This window comes from Protopterus annectens, chromosome 11.part0, assembly GCF_019279795.1.
Source record: "Protopterus annectens isolate FY-2018-M chromosome 11.part0, PAN1.0, whole genome shotgun sequence".
Classification (NCBI taxonomy): Eukaryota; Metazoa; Chordata; order Ceratodontiformes; family Protopteridae; genus Protopterus; species Protopterus annectens.
This window is the reverse complement of record NC_056745.1, coordinates 1,151,304,068-1,151,326,567: the sequence shown is the minus strand read 5'-3', so window position 1 is coordinate 1,151,326,567 and position 22,500 is coordinate 1,151,304,068. Positions and strand designations below refer to the sequence as shown.

Below are 22,500 nucleotides of genomic sequence, written 5' to 3'. Positions count from 1 at the left end.
TTTGTATATCAGTCTTTTATCAGATCCTCTTGCCATAGCACCCTGCTTAATGACACCAAGTGGCTATCAGTAAAAGACAGGAAGAACTTTCTTCTCAGAACATTACTTTTCAAAACCTTAAACTAGAGTTACTGCCCCATTTGAAAACAGCACACATTTTTAGACACCAAAATGATGCCCTGTGAAACTCCCAAAACGACAACCCTATCATAACCCATCCACACTTCAAAGTTGCTATTGGGAAAAAGCATTCTCTAGACTAGGTCCTTCCATTTGGAACCACGGCCCCACAGAAGTAAAAACCCAAGTTGCACTTAAAGCCCTTAAAAATGCTGCCTAAGACCATCTTCTTAAGGTAGCTCAATGCACCTGCTAGTGTGACAGTGGTTAATAAAAGATAACAATTCAGGCTGTCAGTGCTAGACCTATTAATGCCTTTATACCCAAATCGTTATGTGTTACTCTAAATATTATCTGCTATTTCCCTACTGTATATATATGTGCATAACTCTTGCTTATAACTCATGTTTTTGCCAGTGTATTTGTATTTGTTGATTATTCTTGTTTATTGCCAGTGTACTGGCATTTAGACTTTTTATGCTATGGCTAGTTTTTTTCTTATCTGCACATTTCTTTCTATGCTTATTCTGTATATTAGGTTATACGTGTACTACTGTTCACTGGTCTAGATCTGCTCCAGATTACATCTGAAAAGGGACAAAAGACCAGCCCACCTACCTTGTGAACAAATATTAAATCAAAATATGTATATGGTACATTTGTGAACAGTATTGCAGGTATCCATTTTGTTTTTTATTACTGTGCTGTAAATTTTTGTGCATGCACAGAAATGCATGTACTGCAATTGTTCGTGTAAGTACATGTGTAGTCTTTGATTTTTATTTTCAATATTATGAAGATAACTGCAGCTGCTGTTGACAGATGATGATACAACTTTTTAGACAGTAAAGGCTCATTACTATTCAAAAACGAGCAGTCTGATTGGACTGCCCAACCAGCATACCCTTTGTAAATCACACATATACAAATAGAAAAAGTCCAGCCACTGAAGTACCATTGAGTGGCCAGACTTTTTGTTGGTATATGCTGAAGGAGAGACGAAAATATAAAAAAAAAATCAGGTACATTCTGCAAAACTAAACAGAAACCTACCTGATTTTCCATATATTTTTACACTATCCCTTGTAAAAACGATTTTGTTTTAACTGTTAAAAAAATAAGCAACAATGGAGATTCTGTTTTCTATGTCACTTCTCCTGCACTGCACTGATGTACTGTGCAAGCATGGAAACTTAAGTTCAATACACATGCGCAGTACATCCGTCTAGGAAGAGATGCACAAGAGGACAGAAGTGCCCTTAGACAAATACATTGTTTAAGAAATGTAACCAAATTCTTTCTTAAATAATGTAACTTATAATAGCAATAATCCTGTCCTGTTTGTGGGTATATCAGGATTTACCCATGGTTGGCTTTGTTTAATCATTCAGGCTTGATCCTCATGAAAAAAAAAACAACTGAACCACCCGACCCATAACTTTCCACCACGGCACTGAAAATACCGAAGCAACTGCGGGAAATCGTAATATTCCCAGTTGGGGATCATTGCTTATATATATTTATGTGGAGCTTTTCTCCCCGGGCCTCTGCTGAAAATGAACCTGTGTCCAGTTGGACTATCCTGGTTAACAAATGTAAAATAAATAAAAATAAATAAAATAAAATATTTATGGGTTCCTTCACTTTGGCCAAATCACATTTTGTCGACCAGTTCCTGGAGTTCTGAAAATAAGTGAAAGCAGTTATGTGCGAACTCAGTTTTGTGAAAGCTTGAGAAGGGCAAATGTGTGTGTATATGTTACTGGTGTTTATTTAAGTTTGGGTTGGGGCTGATTATTGTTAAATCTGTTAGTGGGTTTTGCATCTGTAATGCCAGTTGTAACTGTATGTGCTTGTGTTTAGTGTCAGTAATATTAAAGAATGTTTATTACATGTTGGGGAAGTAGAAATATGTGTTAAGTAAGAGGCTGGAATGATGTGCTGTAGGTATTGGGAATATGCCCATTCAATGTTGTGCAGAAGCAGAAAATTTTGAGCCTAAAAAAAAATCAAAAACCCTGAACATCGAATACAACGGGACACCTATTTTGCAAGATCATGGTACAACAGGGATCACTGTATTGCTCGTTTTCCCACTATGGTGTAATCCCAGAGCTGGTGTGTGTGTATATATATGTATATATATATATATATATATATATATATATATATATATATATATATATATAATTAGTAGGGTGTACGAGGGCACAGATGTTTTGTGAGTTTTGAGGTATGTTTTGGAACTTTTCAGCTTAATATTCTGCAGTTCAGTAATTTGAGAAGGATCCATATATATAGAGATGTAGAATTAGCAAAGGGCTTGGGGAAGAAACCCTCATATGGGGGATACAGAGGGCTTGCTCCAGCTGCAAAAAACTTCTTTCAGAGTATTTTAATATTTAATTGTTTTTGGTGGTAGGTTATCGGCTTTGGTTGTAATGATACAGTGTGTTTTGATTTTTTTTTCTCTTTCTTGATGGTGTTTGATTTGTGTAGTCACTCAGTGCTTATATACTCATATAATACTAATATACAGACACGTGTGTGTGTGTGTGTGTGTGTGTGTGTGTGTGTGTGTGTGTGTGTGTGTGTGTGTGTGTGTGTGTGTGTGTGTGTGTGTGTGTGTGTGTGTGTGTGTGCATATATATATATATATATATATATATATATATATATATATATATATATGTATATGTTTATACATTTATTTATTTATGGCATTAACCATTAGAAACTCAAGTGCTCTTTATTTACAGTGAAAGTAGGCATAAAGCGTATCGACTCAAAAAGTCTCTCAAAAGATAATAATATTGTGCATTTTGTTCATAGGTTGGTACTAGGCTATTGGCCCTAGGGCCTATACAAGCTTAGTCATAACAATTCCCTGGCTATTTCTTCCCACACTATTTACTTCCCTGGACCCCTGTCTATAGGTTCATAGGTTGTAGTTTCTTGTCTGGTCATAAACTCTGGGCTAAAGTCTTTGGTACTTGGTTGTACTCCTTACAGGTCCATGCCTGTGTCTGTCTTTACAGTACTTATTCTCTCTGCCAGAGAGGCCTATTCTGTTTGGTTTGTAAGAAGGGATGTTTGTCCTCTCCAAGACTACCCTAAACTGCAGCTCCACACACCCCACAGCAGTGAGTAAGGGATACTATACCACGTCCCCTCAAATCAGGCATGTGGGGGACAAGCATCATTAGTCAGCCATATACCACCTTCCTTGTCTCAGGAATTCCTTGGCACATTGTTTGCAGCACTGCAGGCTGGGCACCATCTGGTGATATGTCTGACTTGGGAAGAAACACAGCAACATGATTCTCCTGCACAATGGACAGTTCACTTTGGCAAAAATTCTCTTTCTAGGCTCATCAGTTTGTTTTTTCACTCTAAGGCAGTGTGCTTTCCTCTTACTACAAGGATGAACTTGGGCTTAACAATTTCCTTTTTCTGAACTTCAGTTTCTGTATGGTGTTGTATATTTTCCTCTTGAGCTCTCCTCATGCTTGGACTGAATTTCTGCATCTATTACTTCAAGCTGATTCACTCTGTTTAATGTATTTTTATTTTTTAATGCATAATTTTAATTAGGAGGGCATTTTCTCTCAGCAGTTTTTGATTTTTCCTTTCTCTAGTTCACCACATTTCTGATTAATCATATTCTTCATAGTTTCATAGTATAGTACTAGGCTATCTGCCCTGGGGCATTTGTAAGCCTAGCCATGGTGATGTGGCATTTGCCACCCCATAGAATGCTGTGTCTAGTAGTGACACAATGAAGGTCCCCTTATATAATAGAATTAGTTTACTGTGCCCCTGTCTAGCAGTGACACAGATGTGACCCCTGGGGTAAACTTACGATCTCCCATCCACTCATCAAGATTTCTCTTGAAGAGAGTCAGTGAGGGGCTCTGCCTAATACGAACTGGGATCTTGTTCCAAAGCATGGGAAGCCTCTGGGTTATGAATCTATCCCTCCAGCATGTCCTATTCATACTTGTGCCGAGGTTTAAGTCTTTAGCTCTCGTGGTCCTGATGGACTTGGATTTTTTGAGGTGGAGCATGTCCATCAGATCCTGATTGGACATGGCCTTGTACGTCAGGCAGAGATCACCTCTGAGCAGGCAGTATGATACTGAATAGAGCTGAAGTTTCTTTAGTCTGGCAGAATAAGACATATGTTGGAGACCCTTGATCCTCTTGGTGAGGTACTTTTGTGGTCTCTCCAGCTGTTGCAAATGCCGGGTGAGGTACATACCAAATGGGGCATTGTACTCAATCATGGGTCTGATGAGGGAGGAATATAGGGGTACAATGACATCCTTGGATCTGGATGTGAATCCCTTCATGATGAGGTGTGCAAGGTAGAATGTTTTTCTAACCACTTTGGCAATGTGTGTATCAAATGAGAGGTCGCTGTTGACTTGGGTCCCTAGGTCTCTGATTACTTTTTCAGTACTCAGTGGATTGTTGTCTATGTGATAATTTGTGGGTACTTTGTTTTTCCCAAAGGGGATGACTATACATTTTTTGGCATTTAGTTTAAGGCCGTGACTCCAGCACCAGTTGTCCGTTTCTGTGAGGCCTTTTTGTAGGATGTGTGTGTCTGCTGGTGTATCGACTATGGCGCCTAGTTTGCAGTCATCTGCGAACTTTGTCAGCCACAGCCCTCCCGTGTTTGCTTTATCATCTGAGAAATAAATGACTGGCTTTGAGTCTGACATTGCTCCAGCGATTTTAACTTTATGGGTTCTGTCCTTTAGCCAGTTTGCAACCCATCTAGTGACATAAGGGTTTATATTTAAGCTGTTGAGCTTATCTATGATGCCTGGGTGGGGTATTGTGTCGAAGGCCTTAGCCAAGTCCAGGTATGCTGTATGGACTGCTTTGCCCTTGTCAATGGCTCTAGTGACTGTTTCAAAAAAGTCAACCAGGTTTAAAAGGCAGGATCTGCCCTTTACAAAGCCGAACTGGGTGGGGTCAAGTGTCTGTAGGTCCCCTATGTCTCTGTTTATGAGTTCCATAATGATTCTTTCCATAGCTTTGCAGACCAGGCTGGTTAAGCTTATGGGGCGGTAGTTTCCAGGGTCTGTAGAGGCACCCCCCTTGTGGAGTGGGACCACTGTAGCTGTACGCCAGTGTTCAGGTACATATCCCGAAGTAAGGCTAAGGTTAAATAGCATTTTTATGTGTGGGTTTAGCTCCTCTTGGAGTTCACGTAACACACAACCCGGGATACCGTCAGGTCCCATTGATGCTGTGTTTTTTGCTTTGTTTAGGGCGGTTCTCACTTGGACATCTGAGATGACAGGGAGATTGCATTCAGCTGGGATAAGTATTTCTTCTTTTGGGGGTGAAGGAGGGGAGAAATTTGCACTGAACCTGTCAGCCAGAATGTTGGCAATATCTGTGGGTTCAGTGTATTTTTTATTGTTGTGAACCAACTCTGAGCATATCTGAGGGTTTCCACCCAGGTTTCTAACATAGCTGAAGAAGGCTTTGTAGTTATCTTTATTGTCCTTAGCGATTTTTCTCTCAAAGTTGGCCTTGGATGTTTTTATGAGAGAGCGTAGTTTTTTGCTAATGTTGATCAGAGATGTCTTCCCTTCATGGGATTTTGCTCTGATGTGCAGTAGCTTCCTTCTTTTGTTATACAATTTGTTTATGGCTGAGGTCCACCAGACAGGACGCTTACCTTTGTTGGAGAGGGACTTGGATTTGTTTGGGATTGCATGATCCATGCATTCTTGGAGATGTCCATAGAAAGCATTTGTGAAGGATTTGGCATTGTGGGATGTGGTATCCACTGGCACAGTGGGCTTAAAGGATACCATCTCAGTCTTAAGAAGAGTGAAGTCTGCTTTTGAGAAGTTTTTCACTGTGGTCTTTTGTGCTGGGGGTGGAGGTGGGATATGTATATCCAGGGTGAATAGTTTGTGGTCAGATCTCACTAGTGAGGGGTATACTTCCGGTGTGGAGCATTTTGTCCCCATGTTTGTGATGATCAGGTCTAGTATATTATCTCCCCTAGTGGGAGAGGTGACTAATTGTTCCAGTGCATTTGAATTTATGAATTCCAAGAACCTTTGGGCTAGGGTATTAGGGCTAGAATAATTACCCAATCTATGTTTGGGTAGTTGAAGTCTCCCATTATGATGGTATTTTGTGATACATTCATATCCTCCAGTGTCTTCAGGAAGGCTGAGTGGAGTTCTTGAGATTGGGAGGGTGGTCTGTAACATGCTACCAGTTGTATAGCAGTTTTGCCTATGGTTAGTTGCACCTGTATGGTCTCTGATGCTTCATGTGTTGCTACTAACCTGGAGGTGTGGGTGTCCTTGATGAATATGGACACTCCCCCTCCCTTTGTGGTTTGGCCCGGGTTTTGGGGCCGAAAAGCATGATACGAGGTATAGCCTGGTAATGCTGGGGTGCTCTCAGGAGCCTTGAACCAGGTTTCAGTTACTGCACAGACGTTGATGTTCTCCATGCTGAGGAGTGCATCAAGTGCCTGTATCTTGAGATTTAGACTTCTGGCGTTGAGCAGCATTACCCTTAGTTTTTTTCCATTATTGTTTTCTAAGGAGGTGGGTTTGTCTTTTGAGCCTTGCCTAAAAAAGGCACTATGGGGGTGGCAAGAGCCTTAGCCAATATCCGGAAGCCCAGTGGTGACAGGTGTAAGCCATCCCTTGCGAAGCAGCGTGGCTTGTCCAACATGTCATCCCAGGCAAACAGACATTGGATCCCCTTAGAATGACACCAGTACTTGAGCCAATTGTTAAAGCTGATCATCTTGTCTTTGTATTGTGGTATCATTCTTGGTGAGGGCAAGATGCTGCTCAGGGTCAGGGTCATACCAGCCTGGGCTAGATAATCGGAGAGCTCCTCTATGTCTCTTTTCATGTAGTCCAGGGAGGTATGTCTCAGGTCATTCACACCAGCATGGACAATGACGGAGTCATATTTGTACTTGCTTTGGAGTGACTTGAGTGCGTGTGTTATGTGGCGGATCCTAGCTCCCGATAGACAGCTCACAGTCACCTTCTCCTTGTTCAGCCTGGTCAGCGTGACATCAGTGTGTCTGACTATAGAGTCATCTATTACTAGTGTATCAGGCAAGGTGTTTGGCCTTAAGGGCTGTGATTGGTTAACACACTGATTTATTGAAGTATGTGTTGCCTGTGTTTTGTTTTGAGGTGGTGGATTTTTGGGTGTCTGCTTTGGGAGCCTCTGTTGTTTTGGTAAGTTTTTTATTAGAGCCTCCGAGTATGTCTTTGTGTTTTTATGTGTTTGGTTTGCAGTTGTGGTAGGTCTATGTGGGACTGGGATTGTTGTGTGTGTGGTTGCCATCTCCTCCTGTCTGGTCATGCCAGCCCTGAGTTGAGAGAGTTCAGCCTCCAGTTTGGCTATATAGTTGCATCTCTCACATGTATTTGTGTTTGTTGGGAGGAAGAGAGGGTTGTCTGTGTACATGAGACAACTGTAGCATTGTCTCAAGATATCCAGATTGACCAGCTGAACTGGAGACGACGCCAGTAATCTACCACTTGACATGCTAGAACTGTATAAGGGAGTGCTGTACCTTTAAGGGAAGTGGATATTCACAGGGGTGGTAAGTAGATGTAGTGCTTTACTTAGTACGAGAGTGCTTACTTAGTAGAGAAGTACTGAGAACAAGTGCTAGGCTTATAATATAGTAAGCAGTCTGGTTATACTAAGAGTAGAGCTTCCTTAAGGGAAAATTTGAAGAGCAGACTTGGCGGAGCCAGAAAAAGTTTAACCTTGTTTAACCGGCGCTGCGCTATGCGCATAACCACGCAAAACCGTGCAAATGTGGATTTTAAACAGTGAACTACAAAAGAGCTAGAAATGGTCCAAAACAACCAATTACTACAGCTTCTTGTGTTGAGGTCACTTCCTACAGGGACAGGTAGGCTGCTCAAGGCTCCCCACTCCCACTGGTGAGCAAAGAAACTTCCTTCTATCCAAGTAAGGTAATGGACAACACAGGAACTACACCACAGCCCAGAATACAGCAATGCCTGTAAACTGGTCTAAACTAGTCGAGGAAGGCGGGAAAACAAGGATTATTTTTTTGTTTTTTTGGTAGAAACACACAGAAAATGCAGGAACAGTGATAAATTAATTACACAGGCTAGCCCACTTTAGTGGGCAGCCTCCACAGTTAAATTAAACAAACAAACAACAAACTTTTGATCAAATTCGACTAAAATGTAACTTTAAGTGCAGATTTTAAAATAATGCAGCAAACAGTTAAAAACAGTTCAAGCTAGTTCAGGGTAAGCTACAGAAGCTAATTCAAGTGAAAAAAAGCAAAGATACTTAAATCCAGAAAGTGGTCACTTTTCTGAGTTCCCTGCTGCTAGGACCACTCTGCAGACCCACAAGGAGCTTGTCTGAGTAGTATAGCCAGAAAAAAACACCCAGAGGTGGATTTTAAACAGTGAACTACAAAAGAGCTAGAAATGGTCCAAAACAATCAATTACTACAGCTTCTTGTGCTGAGGTCACTTCATACAGGGACAGGTAGGCTGCTCAAGGCTCCCCACTCCCACTGGTGAGCAAAGAAACTTCCTTCTATCCAAGTAAGGTAATGGACAACACAGGAACTACACCACAGCCCAGAATACAGCAATGCCTGTAAACTGGTCTAAACTAGTTGAGGAAGGTGGGAAAACAAGTCTGTCTTTTTAGTTCCGTATATTGGCTTAGGGACTATCATTCCAGTTTTCAGATTTTCCCACCTAGTGACTACACATTTGGCTGTGTCTTCTATGACTATAAGCTGTTTGAAATGCTTGCTTTGGAACATAAGATGTCTTTTGCTTGTTGGATCAGTTTAGCAATATACTGATAACCCATTTTGCCACTTAACACTCTCTCTTCTTCCTGTAGCACATTTGTAAGACTTCTCTTCTTTTTGCATTTGAGTTCCATTTCTGGGTTTTGTTGGTTGTGTACTTAAATCATTCGTATTACTTTTAAATATCTCCTTGCACATAATCTCTTTGGTCTTCCCCACTGATCACTGTCAACTGTTTACTTCCTTTTTGTACTTGTAGACTTGTTTTGTTGTAGAGTGTAGCCTACTTCATTGTTGTGAGAGTGAGTCTGTTTACAGTTCTTGACTCTGTTTAAGACTTCTTGAACTTTCAAATTTAGCCACTCATTTTCAGCTTGTATGCTCTGATAGGGAATTTTAACAGGGAACTGATAGCCTTTTGTAACTCCTGTCCCATTTTTCTTTTCACTTTATAACACACAGTGCCAGTTTGGGTTTAAGGCACACTTTTCTTTTGTCTTTCAACTTCCAATATCAAGCCACATTGCTCTTATTCTTTTTGATTTTCTGATGTAATGTGATGTGATTCCTCTTTCAGGCTTACTTTCTTATTTCATTATTACCCCATGTAGATAAGGTTAGAGAGCCTATTGGATAAATCAAACATATTTTTGGTCTATTCTACTTTGATATTTCTTTTGTCGGTCAAGGTCAGCCAACAACCTTCCTAATCTCTGTTGTTTTATTTACTCACTGAAAAATAATCTTATCTTGCTTGAAGACAGCATCCTGTGATTGCCATAGCATTCTGACACAGTTCTCTGAATCTTATCTTCCAAATTTATTTAGTGTTTTAAGAGTGTTTCATTTATTTTATGTTGTTCTTGGATAGCACTTTGTTATACCAATGCATTTCGTGTAAGAAGCTCCAGTGTCTTTTCTGGGTCTACATTATTTCCTCGAACATACAGATTGAATGGCATTTTTTCGGAAATGCTGTTCTTCGAACCCCCCCCCCCCTGCTAATTATATATACCAACTCCAAGATCACAGTACAGTGGGGAAAGGGCAAATTTCCTGATCCCCACTGTAATATGATCTTAATCAAAATGGTTCGACAAATGGTGTGTTTGACAAAATATCGTCAAAAATGCTGTTTGATGATGTGAAGTTTCGATGAAATAATAGGGACCCATCTTTTCTATAAGCTCCTGTTTCTTAGCAATACTCAAATTTTGCCCATCAGCATAGTATGTTACAGTTCACCTAGAACCAGAGGCAGAATCATTACTTTCAACTAAGGTTTCAGTATAAATATTTGCAGTACTTAACTGTAAGCAATTCATTTGCAACGGCCTATCAGAGATACTCAGTGCAAAGTATTCCCATTCTGTTGCATCAGTCTTAGTTGTCCAGTAGTACTTTGTTAACTCATAGTGCCCTACATCAGCAGAGTTTTGTTATACTTCCATGATATTATCACATGTATTACTTTGCTTATTATTTCTTTTGCCTGTCATTTTCAGTATAGGTAACTCATAACCAGATTACATTTGCATGCAATTTTCATTCTAAGTTAGACAGTGAACCCCTTTTTCACTTGTAGAAGATTTAATTCCAAAATCAACACCTCTTTCTTGCACTGCACAGCAGGACCCCCCTCCCTTTCCCCAGTAGATGGTTTAACTTTTTAGTATCAACACTTTGTTTTTCCGGTTTACTTAGTAGGGAAACCATTTTCCTGTCAGAGGGATTTAACCTTTTAATATCAATATATTTTCTTGCTTTGCTGAACAAAGAGCCCCCTTTCTCCTGGCAGGGTTTACCATTTAACTTTACAAAGTGCCAGCACTGTTTTGAGGAAAGGCAAATAATCTTACCACACTCAGTTTTTTGTTGCAAGTTTTTTTATTAGAACAACCAACAACTTTCTTTTCCAGAGTGACATGAAGACCCTCAAATATTCTTGTAGGTATATCAGTTCTTTGATATTAACAATTCATTACTTGGACAGACTTAGATTTACTTTGGGGACTCATACTTTAGCAGCTTTCTCACTACTTCTGGCAGTGAAGAATGTTACACTTTATCATTGGAAACAGATGGCTGCATTCAGTGGTTTATGATGTTATGCAGGCTGTCAAAGACAGTAGCTAGAAAAATATCAGTGCTGTATAATGTTCCACTAATTGCTATTGCTTTCCATACACTGCATAATTTTTAATTCTTAACAAGCAGGGCTTACACACACAGGTTCAAGCAGTTTAAAAATAGCATATTTCATAAGTAATACAGTGCTTTTCAGAAAGCATTAACAGACAGTGATTTTTACTTCCTTAATGCAGAGGATAGGTTAAAAATGATATCCAGTACCCTTTTTCATTGTTACAGGACTCCATACTCTGAATTTTCTTCAATGGCCTGTTATGATTTTACTCTGCACACTATAAATCTATCAGCAATTAAATGTATTTTGTCACTGTAAAAGTTTCCTCACATTTGGATTCCTTCTTTCAGTTTATTTATGAACATACCATTCATTGAAGTATGTCAGAAGTACCACGTCACTGGACCAGTTTCATTAGTACTTCTGAACTATTTCAGAAACACCAACCATAACCATACCAGTAGCTCTTTACATATAGCTTAGCCTATACATTTAGATTGTAGTTAAAACACACAGTGCCGTCGGTATTTTCACTTTCCCAGAAATATACTCAGCAGAACTGCCTGACTTGTTATTCTCAAAAAGGTACATGTTTCCTCAGTACACCCCAGTGTGCACATTTTTAAATCGTCTAACTTGTTTTTTCATAAAATCAGCCTTAACAGTTATATTCAATACACCATAGTTTATTTAATGTCAGAAAGTTTGTCAACACTTTTAAATCAGTTACTGCGTTACATTTAGGAATATCACTTTTCCACACTTTTCATTTCTTACCAATGCTTTCTTTCAGGCAGAGGTAATTTGACATAATAAAATTCACTGGTTTCAGTTCTGTATTTAAAATGCTGTTTGGAAATTCAACACAATTTCAGTATTCTTGTTAATCACTTCTCTAATTTCTTACATGTTTTACACTGAAAGAAATTTTTTTACAAGGAAATTAGTGAATTCACTGTTTATATCTTGGTAAATCCGGTTATTTCACATCATTTTGCGTAAACACTTCAATGTTTTGTCATTCTGCCACTTTTTAACATTCTCTGCCCTTCTTTCTCAAGAGTTATTGTGCACTGCTTATAGTTTCATGTTGCCTCTAGGTTTGATAGAAAAGCCTCTTACTCTGCTTAGCATTCAATTAAGAATGCACCTAAAAAAATACTTTGAATTTTACCCGTGTTAGACTAACCGTAACTCAGCAGACATCATAGCATGCTAAAAGAGAAAAAATAGCATTCCCTATGAAATATAAACTCAGATCTCTCTTATTTTACAGGTGGGGACATCAACTCACAATGTGTGTGGTCTTACAGGCAGCGATGAATGGATGAAAATGCATTATAGTTTGGTTTAGTTAGACCATACTTTGCCCACAGAGTAATCACCAGTTTAGTTGTAACAGATACTGGAGACTATTTTATATTTCATATGCTCTATTTACAGTGAATTACCCATCTGAAAATGAAAAGTAAGCACAATTGCTATATTAAGCCATATCTACTCAAAAATTCCATCAAAAGAAAATATCTTACAGTTTGCAGTACTTTGGCTGATCATGAACTCTGAGACAAAGTCTTCAATATTCAGTTTTACTCCATACAGGTCCCAGCCTGTGTGTGTTTCTTCAATATGTTCTTTTTCTTCTGGAGAGGTGAACATCTCCTATAATCCATCACATGCTGTTCAGGCCCCTGCCTTTGTGTCTCTTATCAATATTTCTGTCTTTCAAAATAGATGAGAGCCTCTCTCCCTGAAAACAGGAAAACAGAGTTCTTAGTACGTTTGTTATTAAACTATGACTCCACAGAGCTGCAGCCTAACAATCTAGTTATAAAGTTAGCCCACATTCCTGAAAGAACCTTTCATTCCAATAATAAGTGGCAGAGATCTTGTCTGACCAGTTCCCCACAAAATCAAGGTTTCAGCATATCTGATTCCTTGAACAGTCTTTTTTTCCAGACATAATTGTCATAAGATTCATATATAAAAATTAAATACAGATGGCAGTCCTACATAGTGCCAGAGTGTAAATGAAAGCACTTCAAATCTGTGCCAATCAAAAATTAAGAAATGAAGGAAAATATGTCCCCTATCACACTCAGTATAAGCTGCTGATATCACTCATGTAATCCTGCATGATTTTATAAATAGCAGCAACCATACTGCTTTAAAGTTTTCCATGAGCTTATACTTCCCATATAGGTTCATAGGTTGGTACTAGGCTATCGGCCCTAGGGTCCATACAAGCCTAACCATAACAGTTCCCTGGATATTTCTTCCCACAATATTTACTTCCCTGGACCCCTGTCAAGCAGGGCGACTGACGTAATCCCCGGGGTGAAATTCCTATCTCCCATCCAATCGTCAAGGTTCCTTTTGAAGAGGGCCAAGGAGGCACTCTGCTTGACATGTACAGGCAGTCTATTCCAGAGTATGGGGAGTCTCTGGGTCAGGAACCTATCCCTCCAGCATGTTTTGTTCATTGTGATGACAAGGTTTAGATCCCTGGAGCGTGTGGCTCTGAGGGATTGGGATTCTTTTAAGTGGAGCATGTCCAACAGCTCAGGGTTTGACATGGCCTTGTATGTTAAGCAAAGATCGCCTCTGAGTAGATGATATACGACAGAGTATAGCTGGAGGTTTTTTAGACGGTCAGCATAGGGCATCTGATTTAGGCCTGTGATTCTTTTAGTGAGGTATTTCTGCGGCCTTTCCAGCTGTTGCAGATGTCTTGTGAGGTACATACCAAACAGGGCATTGTACTCTATAATGGGTTTTATGAGGGATGAGTACAGTTGGATAATGACCTCCTTTTTTCAGGATGAAAAGCCCTTAGTGAAGAGGTGTGCCACATAGAAGGATTTCCTGACTGTTGTGGCGATGTGGTTATCGAAGGTGAGACCACTGTCCACCTATGTCCCTAAGTCTCTCATCACGAGACTACTGTCCACCTGTGTCCCTAAGTCTCTCATCACACTTTCAGTGTTTAGTGTACTGCCACCTATTTGGTAATTCAGGGGTACATGTTTTTTCTCAAAGGGGATAACTATACATTTCTTGGCATTAAGCTTGAGCCCATGGCTCTGGCACCAAGCGTCTGTTTCTGTAAAGCCCTTTTGTAGAATATCCACATCATTTGGGGATTCAATAATGGCTCCCAGTTTGCAGTCATCTGTGAACTTTACTAGCCAGAATCCCTTAGTGTTGGCCTGTATTTCAAAGAAGTAGATGCCAAACAAGAGCGGTCCCAGGACTGAACCCTGAGGTACTCCACTTGTCACTTGTCTGGAGCTGGATTTGTAGTCGGCTACTTTTACAGTCTGGGTTCTGTCAGTAAGCCAGATGGCAACCCATCGAGTGACGTAGGGATTTATGCCCAGCTTAGTAAGTTTATCTATGATTCCAGAGTGGGTGATGGTGTTGAAGGCCTTGGCGAGGTCCATATAGGCTGTGTGGACCACCTTACCCTCGTCCACAGCTCTGGAGACTGATTTGAAGAAGTCAATCAGGTTCAGGTTATTATAAATGCTCCATTATTGTAAGTCTAACTTATCTTGCAGAGTCTTGCACATGGCAGAAGACTTTGGGACTTGGGATAGATGGATCCACTGATATATCTGTAACTACACTTTTAAAAGGTCAGAACTGGTGCAAATCTAAATTCTATCTTAAATATAATCTAGGAAAAGATTTTATCTGCTTCAACACTTTTTTATAGTCTGCCAACAAGATCAACCAAATCAGCATGCCTGTTATTCAAGCCGAATAGTTCAACTATACACCCCCCTACACACACACACACACACACACACACACACACACACACACACACACACACACACACACACACGCACACGCACACACACACACGCACACACACACACACACACACACACACACACACACACACACACACACACACACACACACACACAGTGTAAATCTGTATATACATAGATTCACTTTTGAACATGGAAAGCCCATAACATTGAAATTCAAAACATTGAGTCCAAAATCTTGAAAATTCGAAACACTGAAACTCAAAATCTTGAATCCCAGAACATTTGAAAAAACATAGGAAACCAACATGTACTATATTTCAGCATAAATGCATGCAGAAACAAATATAAAAAATCATATTACACATCTTCAAATATAAGCGGGGGGCAAGCCTGCCTGCACCACCCATGTGGGGGGCTGTGCCCCCACACCCCCTGTCACTTAAATAAATCAACTCCAAGATCGAACTACACTACACTATGATGTGTTGTGTTGTAGTAGCAAGTAAGAACGGAATATGACTGAGGTAAGTATCGGAAAGATATATAGTAATGTGTAATATTTTAACAGTGAAGCAGTGTTTCTAGGAGAAGATTGAGGATAGTTTTTACAATTTAAACAGGCAGAAATGAAATGCGGAATGTATGTTTGCCATTTTGTTCTGTGTAGTGCGATCTCAGAGTTGATATATTTAAGTAGCAGGGGGTTTGGGGGGGCACAGCCCCCCACATAGGTAGTACAGGGGGGGCTTGCCCACCTGCTTATATTTGAAGAAGTGTAATATGTTTTTTTTTTTGTTTCTGTATGTAGTTGTACTGGCATATATTAAATGTTGGGTTCCTATGTTTTTTCAGTGTTATGGGATTCAATGTTTGAGTCTTCAGTGTTTTGAATTTTCAAGATTTTGGTCTCAATGTTTTGAATTTCAATGTTATGGGCTTTCAATGTTCTAAAGTGAATATATATATATATATATATATATATATATATATATATATATATATACGGATCTACTTCACAAGCTCAAAGTTTCAAAACTTGAAACTGCCAATGTTCGAGACCATAAGATCAAAATTTTGAAACTTTGACTGTTTTGAATGGAGATCGATGTACAGTGTGGAACAGGAAATTTACTGTTTTCCTCACTGTAGTACAATCTCGGATTTGGTATATATACTTAGCAGGGGGTGTGGGGTACCCCATGCAAAAACGTAAAACAAATTTTTTTTTAAGATTTCAAAGTTTCAAAACTTTGATCTTATAGTCTTGACAATTTGCAGTTCAAAGATTTGAAACTTTGAGCTTGTGAAGTATATATATATATATATATATATATATATATATATATATATATATATACTTATAAGGGTCTATATTACAACAAACTAAAACAAGTTTGAATGTTGTAATATCGAACCCTAAAGTCCAGTGGGTCATTTTCAGGGCTTTGCTATTTCCTCCACTGTGGTGCGATCTCGGAGTTGGTATATTTAAGCAGGGGGGATGTGAGGGGTGAGGCCCCCCCACTTCAGTTTAAGTTTAAGGTTAAGTTTTTTTTTTTTTTTTTTTTTTTTGTCACAGAACCCTGGGGAAAAAAAATCTATATCTATATGTATGTGTGTGTGTATATATATATATATATATATATATATATATATGTGTGTGTGTGTGTGTGTGTGTATATCTATATAAATATATATATATATATATATATATATATATATATATATATATATATATATATATATATATATATATATATGAATATATATACATACATGCTCGCATACACACACACACACACACACACACACACACACACACACACACACACACACACACACACACACACACACACACACACAGACTTTGTGGCATTCGTTGAATTGACATTACGTCAATATTGCTAATGTGAACACACACTAACGTCGAAATGTATAACTTAGCATGCTTTTGTGCATGCACCATAATTACTCCTCAGAGCATGCAGAGTTAAACAGGATCCGATTTCTTATGTTAGCATATCACTTCTGTGGGTAGTTATATATCCATAGTGGCTTTTTATACTTAAGCACCCTCATAGAATTCTAATTGTAGTGGAGCAATAGTATTCTTGCTTTATATGTTACATCAAAGTCTTTTTTTATCAGTTGTTTTTATTGAAAGTTGTAAGAACAAAACATTAATATATGGTAATGGAAGTATTATGAAACAAATATGCATATCTAAACGCACAGTGATTAACAGCAACTAAAATAACTATTTGCAATGGTGTCTACTATAAAACAAAGTTTTTTAAATTTGTAACTTTCATAACTTTTTATTGACTCATTGTAAGTATCATAACCTCTCCGTAATCTTTGGAGCACCTTGCATAGACCTAACACAAGAGTTTTACATGAAAACTAGGCATTTTAAATGTCATAAAACAGTAAATATATACTGATACTGAACAATATATTTTGATATAAACACACATGCAGACATGTATGTGTGTTAATGTGTGTGTGTGTTTGAATATTTGAAAAATCTTGCCTGAATATAGAATATAATATTTCTCATCAAACTGGAACATCTTGGTGACCCATTATATTAATAGTATCTCAAAAACATCTAACCAATTTACATAGAGCTGACATGCTAACCCTACATAGAAACAAAACAGTCTGAGTCTTGATAATGCCAACAGGTAGCGATATAAGAAGAGATATTTTATATGCATCAATCATCTAAAATCTGTAATGATAATCTGCAAATAGCCCACATCAGAAAAAGTAAGGTAACCTTTTTTTTAACCTGAATCATAATGTTCTTTTCTTTAGCTGTGGCAAGAAAACTGGTAAAAAAACAAGTATCTGAATTGGCATACTCTTAATTTGTTTCAGTTCCACTCTGTTAAAGCTCCATACATCACTACTTATTCTTCTAATTTTCAAATACTCATTCGGAAATCTGAAAACATGACACAAGCTTCAAATTATGTAAGATTTAACTTATCCACAACCAATCCACAGCCTCATTTAAAATAAGAATATCAAGCATACTTTTCTTTTATGCAAATGCCAGCCCAGACATTCTTCAGGGTGGGGGTACATGGCTCCCCAATCAGTAGCAGAGCTAATAAGTTCACATAAGCCCCTTAATCTTTAAATATTAGTTACCACAAAAAGCATGTAGTTCCAAGTGGAACCTCATCTGTATACAATATAAGCTAATAGTTTATCTAACACTTTCCTATTAATCAAGTCCAGTCCTCATGAAGTCAATAAACCATACAAGGAAAGACTAACATTGAGAATCACTTCTAAATCGTTTCCTGAATTCCCTCCCCATTCCACCTCAACTGAACCCTCCCTTGTTTAAAAGAAGCGCTTCACTTCTTAGCAAATACAGACAATTTGTATTCCCTCATTGTAATTCATATGTAACACTGAGATATATTTAGCTTGAAAACACATATTTTTCTGTATAAAAAATATAACACTTCAAAACTGCACCTAAAGAGGAATGATATACAATGAGCAGTTAAATGACATTACTTGTACCATTAGTAAGTCTGTTAGTCTATTTTTTAACAATTGCAGTTTTAATTTTCCTATGTATTTATTCTCATATGAAAAGAAGCCATCATTCTGGAGACTTCTTCCATGAACATGACTGCTCAGTGTGCCCATCTTTGCCTTTTATCAGCTGCAGAAGGTTCATCATTAATCACTGTTGCAGTATCCCTAGCTTTAGGGGGATGTCCTGCCAAGGACTGGATCAGCCAGACAACTTCCAAAGCTTTAGGGTACTTTAAAATGCCCTAGCCACTACACAGCTTGAGGGAAAATCAGTGGTTAGATCTCTAAAACTTCAGAACTTCCTTGCCACTGAAGTTTAAGCTCCACTGTGTGTGATCAGTGGTCAGCTTCCATTTCTACAAAGGTGAGAAAACAAATAGCCCATTTGGGATTAACTTCTACATCATTTTTTTTTGTGAAAAAGTATTTATTTTCTGTCAGAAGTTTATGTTTCAAGATAGCTCTGTTTTTAAGTGGTTGCTACTAAAACTTTTCCTCAAAATCCTACATTTTAGTTTATCCTTTCGGGAGGGAAATGCTTTGGAAATATTAATTAATTAATTAATTAATTAATTAATTAATTAATTAATTAATTAATTTAATTAATTTTTGAAAAAATAAACTTTAATGTTTTGTAGCTAGGGGCTAGGAATTGTAGTTTTCTGGTTGCCTTTAAAAAGTTTTACTTCAAAACGTAATTTTCTTGTCAAAGTGTTTTACTCACTCTACTAATCTCAACTAACCACTTGTCAAACGACCTTGTTGAGCTGACAGCTGGTCCTGGGTCCCTGTGGGAATTCCATTATTTATTACCATTCTTTGGGAGAAAAGGTGTACTATTTGCTAAACAGTGTTGTGAGGGAATGAGGCTAATGCGCTTGATGGTTGTCACTAAAAGTGTTTACCTTAAAAGCTAATTTTTATGTCAGAAGGTATGACTGACTGTACCAGTCTCAGCTTTCAGAGACCTTTGTAGTCAACAGACTGCCCTGACTCTCTGTTGGGAATCCGTTGTAAAGTATTATTTTTAGTGGAAAGGGGTATTAGTTTTTCTGTTAAAATTGGTAACAAAGGGTTGAGGCCATTATTTTTGGTGGTTGTCTTTAAAGTTTTTACCTCAAAACATAATTTTTCTATAAGGGGTTAAGACCAACTTTTCCATCCTACTCGATTTGCTAATCAGATTTCTTTTGAGGCTGACACTTTTTTGTGACACTTTTTGTGGAAAAAGTGTTATTTTTCTAACAAAACTGGTTGTTTGAGACAGGAGCTAGTGTGTTTGGTGGTATTCACTAAAGCTTTCCACCTCAAGCATTAATTTTTTTCAGTCATGAGGTAATTCTTCCTCTTCAAGGCTCCTCTGTCTGCTTGACAGTCACCTTTTGTGGCAGAGACTTGAACCTGGGTCCCAGTAACTTGATCATTCCCTCTCCGAGCTGCAAGAATAGAAAGGTTATCCTTGAGGCTTGGATCTTTACTCTGAGGCTTGGATCTTTACTCTGACTTCTCCTTCGCCTCAGCTGCTGATGAGTTACTCTGCTATGTGTAGCTTGCTGTTTCTTAGACTGCCCATAATTTCTCTTGGTCCCCCTAGTGTGCTGTTTGGGAAGTCACTAAGGACCAGGAGGTAGGCATATCCCTTGTGGCTATTCATATGCCCCTGTCTGGCTTAGGGAGAACCACTCTGGCTGGAAAAGGGGAAAGGACTGGGTAGTGCACATTCATTAAGCTTTTATGAGGAACTTATTTCCCAGGGAAGGGACCATCCTTCAAGATGCTTTTATTCTAGGCAGTCTCCAAGAAAAATGTATCAAAAGTAGAAGTGGCTGAGCTTTGCTAAGGGTTTACTTAAAACCTCTAGGAATTTCAGTGGGAACAAAAAGACATTTCAGAATCCCATTGAATATATTATGTTTTGTTGGGGGGGGGGGTTCTTCTACTTATAACTGTTCCTGTTGTGTTGCCAGCCTTTGAGGATTCTTTCTTTGCAGCAAGCAATGTACTTGATAGTCACCAACCTGCACCCAGAATGTTTGATTAATTATATAATAGCCCAAGACCCATAAATTTCATTTTTTTCTGCTGTTTCCCCTTGGTCAATTTGAGAATGATTTACTGCTGACTGTCCTTGAGAGTCTAAGGAATCTCTATATTCCTTAGTATGTTATCTGCATCAAAATTACTAAACATTTTCGACCTGTACTTATGACACTGCTGATACTATTTCTAGAGAAGCTGTCAAGGTGTCAGTATTGTGAAGACTTGCCTGACTACATTATCAGAATTTATCAGTTGATGACAAAGCAGAGATTCTGAATGCTCCCTTGGATTAAGAGGTGTTATGTGGTCCTTCCTCTGCTGTGGTACTTAAAAGATTTGATGAAAGGGGAAAGTAAATTAATGGATTTACCCAGATGTTTTCAACCCTCCTTGTAAAATATAGTAGGAACTTTTCTACCAGCTAAGGTTCCTTTTTCAGGAAACTGTATAAGCGTTATCTACAAGGCAAACTAAATTTTAGAAAGTACTAATAGGGAGTTTCAATAGTATAGAACAGTACTAAAAATTAAGGACTATTTATTATAAACTGTTTATATGCCACTTCATGTATTTTCCCCTTCCCATTTCAGTATTTCTTTAAAGCTGTCCCAAAGTCTATATGTATACTTTTTCATTATATAGATTACTGTTGCAGTAGCCTTGGCTATATGGGCTATATCCTGCCAAGGGAATAACAGCCGGCCAGCTTTCAAAGTTTCAGGGCACCTTCCACATGTCCAAACTGTCAGGCAGCTAAAGCTGATCTGTCTAAAAGACAAGTTTGGGCACCAAGCCCTTCAGAGGTTTACTGCCACTGAAGAGTACACTGCTCTGAGACTTTTGAGGATTGAACGGCCAGCATGTACTTTCCTTTGCTGAATAAACATGTTCCCTTTATGGAAAACTTCTATTTTTTGTATGCTTTATTACTATCTTCTTCAATAAAGTTATTTTAAACTAGGAATATTGTGTTTTAATGGACTGTGTTGAGACTGTAACGTACTTTTAAATGGAGCACTCATTCTTCTGTCAGTTTAAAAGTAGTGTAATTTCTATGGAGAAATTCTGTTTATTTTTCTTTTGTGGGGATGGCATAGAATTTTAACCTGCTTTTTATTATGTTTTTTTTCTGCCAAAAAAGTAACTTTTGTGGACTGGTAGTTTTTATTGACAATTGCTGTTTGACATCCCAGGAAAGAGGAACCATTTACGGCTTGACCATGGAACAGACTACCTCTCCCAAGGTCAGTCCTTCTACCAGCCAAAAAAGAATAAGTTAAGCTAACAGCCTTTGCCACCACAGCAAGCAGGAAATGTGCCTTAGTCGCAGGTGGATGAATTTGCTGTGGCCATTTGTTCTAGCAGGCTTTGCCACTTTAAGCTCTGATTCTGGTTTAGTGGGCACCACCTTATTGCTGCCTTCATTGCCTCACATCCCTGTTTTATTTAAGCAAAGTAAATTTCTGATGGAAGTCAGCTTTGTCATTCCTACAAGCTACTCTGTCTCTAAGCATCATTAGAGTCTGAGTATCCTGTTCCTTGCTTTCATAATTATGCTATGTTGGTTTTCACTTCTTCTCCTTCCTTCATTGTGTAGTATACTTTTTAGACCAAAAATCTCTCCGTCCTCAAACTAATGATGATGAGTAATCATTTAGGTCATCAACAGACTCTTTATCTCACTTGATATCTACACAGAAAACTGCATAATATTCAAGAAAATGTTACTATTATCATACAGATTCATTATCTAATCATGAGTTACAGTTTATTTTATCTAATCATATGTTAAAGGAAACAAGAAATGTGCAGCACTGTTCTATATCACAGTAAAAAAAATCTTTGCTTAACTATAAGGAAATTAATAGCTTTGATTATCAGGCAAATCCAGAAGTGTTTTAGATTTCTTGACTAAACAGTAACTTCTGAAAGACAAGGGCTCTGTTTAATATTACTATAATGGACAATGTTATCCTTTTTATAAGATGAAGTGCTGTTTTGAAGAAGTCTTCAAAGAAACATGA

At 38.3% G+C, this 22,500-nt stretch overlaps 2 protein-coding genes across 2 annotated transcripts in view; one reads left to right on the top strand and one right to left on the bottom strand.

Moving 5' to 3' along the window:
- FBXL13 (F-box and leucine rich repeat protein 13) overlaps positions 1 to 22,500 on the top strand; it is a 2,081,262-nt gene that overhangs the window by 1,277,929 nt on the left and 780,833 nt on the right. The gene's annotated exons all lie outside the window — the stretch shown is intronic.
- The window catches only part of LRRC17 (leucine rich repeat containing 17), a 514,106-nt gene that overhangs the window by 343,998 nt on the left and 147,608 nt on the right, over positions 1 to 22,500 (bottom strand). The window contains exon 2 of the mRNA XM_044088511.1: positions 12,626 to 12,843. The gene's annotated coding sequence lies outside the window, so the exon portion shown is untranslated. The remainder of the gene's footprint in view (positions 1 to 12,625; positions 12,844 to 22,500) is intronic.